This window comes from Sinocyclocheilus anshuiensis, unplaced genomic scaffold (assembly GCF_001515605.1).
Source record: "Sinocyclocheilus anshuiensis isolate Anshui unplaced genomic scaffold, SAMN03320099.WGS_v1.1 scaffold1451, whole genome shotgun sequence".
In the NCBI taxonomy this organism is placed as follows: domain Eukaryota; kingdom Metazoa; phylum Chordata; class Actinopteri; order Cypriniformes; family Cyprinidae; genus Sinocyclocheilus; species Sinocyclocheilus anshuiensis.
In genome coordinates, this window is record NW_015538060.1 from 460,135 (window position 1) to 467,138 (window position 7,004).

The window sequence follows — 7,004 nt, forward strand, 5'->3', positions numbered from 1 at the left end:
TTCAGAAAACCTCCTGAGCAGGAAAACTTCACTCTGACTGTATGAGTACAGAAGCTTGTCCTCGTCACCAAAACCACATTCACCTTGCAACCAGTCACCACAGAAGCTCTTTCTCACCCCTAAAGTCAACAACACCCCACTGCCAAAAAAACCTCCACAGGGCGATGACAAGAGTCGCGACTAGGTGGTAAACCTTGTTCTGTCAACCTCTCGCAAAATGTTGCTACTGAGGTAAAGATGAGGCACGGAAGAATTTTGTGCCTTGCCTTCCATGGCTTCTGTAGGGAAGGGTACAGTTAGTGGCTTTGTGAATAGTGAATTTTTGTCAGGTTGACTTTGTGATAGGGTTGACCAATATCTGAGGGGAGGGATTTGCGTTTAACTGATATAGAAAAAAAATCATGTGTACGGTTAAATTAATGTTCCGACATTAAACGACATGAAAGATCCTATACTCATCCTCCACACTTGATTAAAACATAGAATAGTGCACCACCTTGTTCTAGCTAGTCAAATGAAGTTTTTTTGCTATGCAAAGCTAGTAGGCTAAGCTAAGAACAAATACACCATAAAATTATTTTCTAGCATTTCTAATCAGGATCAGAATTGAATACCCATGAAAAGTTGTCTTTGTTTTATGGAATTATGGAATTGCTTTGGTGTACAAAGGGGAAAGGAACCTGCAGGACATTGTAAGATCCTGTTTAAAACTCTGCAATACTTGGATGACATAATTAAATAATATTGATGACACTCAATATTGATTTGAGTTTTAATATTTTATTAGTTCACCAGACGCAAAGCTTCCATGAAGAAAAACTATTCCTAGTAAGCGTATAGTGCCGACTTCAGTTACCCGGATGAGCCTGTGTTATCCGTTTTTACCAGTTGCTATTGGGGGATGAAATACCGCTGGATGGAGCGATTGACCAATCAGAATCAAGTATTCCACAGAGCCGTGTATTAATAAACCATAACATTCTTGTAATGAGTTCCAGGAGCTTCTAGAATACCTTTAGGCCCAATCCCAATTCTATTTTATACCCCTTCCCCTTTGAAACAGAGTGTCACGGGGTAGGGCTGAAAATATTCCCCTAAGAAATGGGACACCACTACTACACTGTTACACATCATCATACGTCGTCGCTAGCTCCTACGTCAAAGAAAATGCACCGATGTTTATCACAAACTCAGACGTGCGGTAAAAGATAAGTTACCTGCCACCGGACTAGTATTTATGTCGTCAAATCAGTGGGTATCAATAAAATATGTTGTGGAACTGTCGTGCAGTCAATAACAATAGCGAACTGTTATCATAGCGATTTTTTGCAAACGTTTCTTTGGAGAACATAACCGTATATATGTACACAAGATGGAATGCAACATAAAACAAATGATTATTTGTTAATAAAATCCTTATATATGCCAAAAAATACTTACTTTTGTGGGTCTCTCTGCTTGCTTGGGCAACCATATTGCCATATATGCGGGGAAATAAAAATCTTTGTTTGAAGGGCTATCTGGCCCTTCCCCCTACCCCTCCAGCCAAAAGAGAATTGAGACACCCCTACCCCTTCATGTGAACACACGAAACAAAGGGGAAGGGGTAAGGGGTAGAATTGGGACTGGGCCTTAGTGTGAAGGTAGATCATATCAAAAATGCTTTGTCCTGTTGTGTAACACTCCCAAGATTACATTTTCTCTCAATTTCCATTCACTGCACTACACCGGAAGTTGCAGTGGCCATTGAGGTTAAATGTAGAAGCGATCGTGCATAGAGTCCATTATGACATGTCGATTATCGCAAAATAATTTTGATTTGTCCCTCAATATTTAAAAAACAAAAATGTGGAAGGTTAAGGTTACCCTTAGGGGGTGTTTTCTTCTGGGAAACAATGTATGTAGCTTCCGCGAGACTTTTGGCAGAACAAGGGTTACCAGCTACGGAATCGACAAGGGGGGATGTGAGAAACGGGGACAATTTTCTCTCAACACAGCAGATGGAAAGATGGTCACCTCTCTCTCTCTCTCTCTCTCACCACTGACGGCTCTCCTGTAGCCGTCATTCAAATGTGTGTATGTGTGTTAACCTTCGCCAAAGTGAAAAGCAGCCGCCGTCTTGTCATTATCTGCCCGTTTCCGGATGGCCTGCCCCTGAAGAGCTCCGACACGCTGTCCAATTAGAGGTCCTGTCAGAGTGATGCGTCCCTCATTTTCCTCTCTCTCCTTTGCCTTTGGATCATTGGTACAACTTCAAAATGGGGGGGAAGAAGGAACGAAAAAACAGTAGGGGTTGACATTGCAAAGACAGGTTAATTCAGCTCCATTCTGGTTGTGCAGGTTAGATGGAAAGATGGTCACCTCTCTCTCTCTCTCTCTCTCTCACCACTGACGGCTCTCCTGTAGCCGTCATTCAAATGTGTGTATGTGTGTTAACCTTCGCCAAAGTGAAAAGCAGCCGCCGTCTTGTCATTATCTGCCCGTTTCCGGATGGCCTGCCCCTGAAGAGCTCCGACACGCTGTCCAATTAGAGGTCCTGTCAGAGTGATGCGTCCCTCATTTTCCTCTCTCTCCTTTGCCTTTGGATCATTGGTACAACTTCAAAATGGGGGGGAAGAAGGAACGAAAAAACAGTAGGGGTTGACATTGCAAAGACAGGTTAATTCAGCTCCATTCTGGTTGTGCAGGTTAGAGGTAATGGTGACAAGCTAATGTAAATGGTGCCATTACGGCACCCCGGGTCTCTTGACGTTTTTTTAGCAGGTACAGCTTGCTGCTTTAATACCTCAATCCCGCTTACCAGTGACATGTCATTTCTCCACTGGTTTCTCTTTGTGTCAGCGCTGTATCTTTACACAAGGTGTTCTGAGCAGAGACCTGTGTGAAAAGAAAGGGAAATGTCGGCAGTTTGATGTAGACACAAAGGACGAAATGAAAATGTAGTAGAGTGCGAGTAGAGATCCGTGATTATGGAGTAATTTGTAGTTAATGGATTCATTTACAAACCGAGCACATTACAAATTGCTTCGTAAAGCCCGACCCAACCTTTGAAAAGCATGCTCTTTACCCGAGGTTTGTCCAATGATTCTCCTGCATTCGTTTATTTAATTTACAGATGCATCTCATTCATGTCTTTTTGCTACAGATTTACATTTTTCTGTGGTGTCAGGCTATCACTATTTGTCTGTGAACGATGTTTATTGTTGTATACAAATACAATCATATTACTCCATGATTATTTTATTTGAATTGACTGGCGACATATTGTTGATTCCTTTCTTTGCATAGTTCATTGTTATTGCATAATTTGTTACTGCTTTTGAGTATCACAGCTCGTGTTTTTTCATAAGCTTTCAGTATATATTTTCAAATGCCACTTTGTCAACCTTTGCCGAGATGTCATGTAGCCACCCTTTACAAACAGCTCAAGATGTTACAGGGACACCTAGTGGTGGCAAATATTTTTAAATCTTTCTCTGACCCGTTTAATGTCTGATGTTGTGTATTTTTTTTTATAATAATGAATCCATCCCAGCTTAAATGATAATTTTGTCTACTAATAGAAATAGAATATCAATACAAAGATGGTAAAAACTGACAGATCAAACGTGACCCAGCATTACCTACCTTTCTCTTCTTTCCATTATCTCGATTTACTCTATTCCGCAAAATTTCTAAAATGTTCAACTTGATGTTGAATGGATTGATCCGTTTCATAATTATTTCCACCACACTGGCAACCCAGTTAGAAATTAACGTAACTGGAAAGACTGTTAATGCTTGTGTGTCTTCTATGTACTGGTTATTTCAGTGTTTCACTTTTTATTAAACATTTTTTCGCAACATTCATTTTATGTTTGAGTTCAACGTTTTCATCACAACAAACATAAAAAAAGCCCCAGACAAAACTACATCTCAAGTAATTCAGTTGTAAGGCATGATTGAATGGCAATATTGTACTAATGACTGTACATTTTGTAAAAATGTGTAAAAAAAGAGGAAAATTAAAAGAATAACCTAAAAGATCTCTCTCAATATGTAAATTTTAACCCAAAAGCATATGCTGCTAAGGTGTGTACATTGCACTTGAGTTATAAGTGAATGTTTATGTGAATAAAAAAAAAAAATGTTGTGTTACACTTTGACTTGATTCTGTTTGCTGTGCTGCATTTTATTTTATTTTTTTTTCAACAAAATAATTTTTTTAAATAGATGCACACACACTACCATTAGTACAATTAAATTGTAGATTCAACCAAAACAATGTGATTGTTGAAAGATATCTTCACTTTATTCTGAAGCCCAGCAGTGAATGATTTTGATTCTGTATCTCTTTATTATTAGTATATGATGCAATATGTTTCTCCAATACAGCAAATTAAGTTGCTCTCAAATAAAAACGTGAAATGGCTCAATACAGAACATTATAGCAAGTTAAAGACAACTAAAATGTTGGAGATCAGACTCATTTTTAAAGGACGTTCTGATGGGTCATATGCACTGTTGTTAGACAGCTGGATAAAAGATGAGCTGTTTTCTATGTGTCTCTGTGTACATTTCACCTCTAAAGTCAAATACAGTCCATTAAACATGGGCGTCACTAATATACATCGCATCATAAACATCTTTTTGTTAGACCTAACAGATTTAACAGACTGTCTACGTGAAAAGAACTGACACTTTCCATCAAGACTCCTAGCGCAGTCCAATGTAGTTCTGGTGAAAGCCCAGTAATGCAGTAACGATACCAACTGTAACACACTGACGGAAGAGCTTCCGTTTAAGGATTATTAATGAATGGCGAAAGTCATTCAATCGAGGTTTCTGTAGATACGGCTAAGCACAGTGGTTCACACATCACAAGAAGTCCAAAGTACATCAGAAAGCCTTGTCAGCAGATCACACTGAGCAAGGCATTGATATTTGGTCCGATGATTACCGACGAATATTACAATATCGAAAACTTGCTGCCGCAAACAACTCTTTCATATAAAAACTACAGCAGTGAACAACATGTGAACTTGTTCTGAATTCAGATGCGTCGATTCAAATATTTACGACTTGAAAGCCCTTGAAATGGAAGTGAACATCACACGTAGGGCTTCATAAACATTCAATACTTACAAAGGTCGTTTTCAATAGGGTGAACAAGATTACACAGCAATTATACAGCATTTTGCTTCACATATTTGACAAGAGAGGTGGGTTTGTCATGCAAATGGACTGCGGCAATACTGACAGGCTGCTCGAATGGCGGTTCCAATCAGAACATCAAGGTAAAACGTAAATGTGATTGCTGATTTCCATTCACAAAGGCAGTGCGCTCTACGTTTCTTTTGCACATCTCATCTCTATAAAAAACAAAGCAGAACTCTATACAAAAAAAAACAACTCTAAAATGCTAACGTAAAATAAAAAGTCACCTTTACAAAGAACATTGCACAACAAAAATAGCACTAAAGTGAAAAATTACTTGAATGTAACAGCGGCAGGCCATGTCCCGGTCTCGCAGGATTGACGAGTCTCAGTTTGAATCATGCAAACATGTAAAAACTGGGTAACAAGACTGGGAGGAAGTTCACCACACTATATGACCTAAGAGCAGACAGCGCAGGGCTAGATATGCAAAATATCCATGAAATTGAGTTTTGCACACACGTCAGAAGGCATGACGGGATGATGACCGCCGGCCAGCGACCACAGACACCAACTGGGATGAAAAACGGAGTCTTGTTATCACACACAACGTGAATGTGTTCTTTTAAAATCTACTGCAGGTGTGGCACTGACGGACGTGTTAAGCTTGTATATGTGTAAAACTGAACCGTGAGCGTGTCACTTCTCCTGGAGCAGGGCAGGGATGTTGATGTTCCAGCCGATGGCCTGGCGGTCGAAGCCGCAGGTGAACAGATTACAAGCTTGGTTCTCCTCATTCCAGGCAGAGCAGCACACCATGCGCCGATGGCCCTGCGTGTGAAATGCAACATGGTTGTCAGGACACATAAAAAGGAACAGAACATGCTAATGCAATATTTAAAGGGATGTGGCTCAAAACTTAATGAGCTGCCTTCCTGCCGTCTGCCTTCATGGTTCGATATTAAAATGGACCCTTGCTAGAAACTGATTTGAGACGCTCTTCATGGGCAGCAACTTTGTTAACAGCTACTCATGCGTCACACATCTCAACAGAACCACGTTCACTGTTGATTGTGGTGATTCGGCATGTAGCTAAGCTAACAATTTAAAATGTACATTACAAAATACTTGATGCATTATGGATATGCTGGATGCACAATACTGGATACCATTATAATATGGGGTTTAAACAGGATATTTTATTAAAGTGATTGTTTATTGGTTGAAATCGTTTATAAATGTATGTATATTTAAACATATATTTACAATAGACATTGTTTAAACAATAAATTTATATGTATTAATATAAATGTATTACAATAATTAAAGGGGTCATATGATGTTGCTAAAAAGAACATTATTTTGTGTATTTGGTGTAATGAAATGTGTTTTTGCGGTTTAAGGTTCAAAAAACACATTATTTTCCACATTTGAAAAGCGAGGTGTGCTCTGATTGGCCAGCTATCCAGTGCGTTGTGATTGGCCGAATACCTCAAGCGTGTGACGGAAATGTTACGCCCCTTACCATACTGTGATGCCCGGCGCAACGAGACAAAACCAATAAAACCCATTATAAACGAGGCATTTGTTGCATCCAGTGGGGACATAATTATGGATTATAATGACTTATACTGTCTTTTTTCGCTTTGCGTTGCATCGCGTAAACATAAAACCATGTCTGCATTTGTGATCGGAGAAACGACAAACAACAAGCGCTACTCTACACTGCTCAAAACACTGCGTTTGAATCGTGAAAACATACTTACAGGCTGTGAGTCAGCATTATTTGTCAGAACACCGGCATTGTAGGCTACTCTCCCAGGAAACAGTCCTCGTCCTCCGTAAAATGCGTTGCTCACATCTGAATA

The 7,004-nt window shown here is 39.6% G+C and overlaps 1 pseudogene; it reads right to left on the bottom strand.

Annotated features, from left to right (window-relative positions):
* Window positions 1-5,142: 5,142 nt before the first annotated feature.
* LOC107683483 (WD repeat-containing protein 37-like) overlaps window positions 5,143-7,004 on the bottom strand; it is a 38,722-nt pseudogene continuing 36,860 nt past the window's right edge.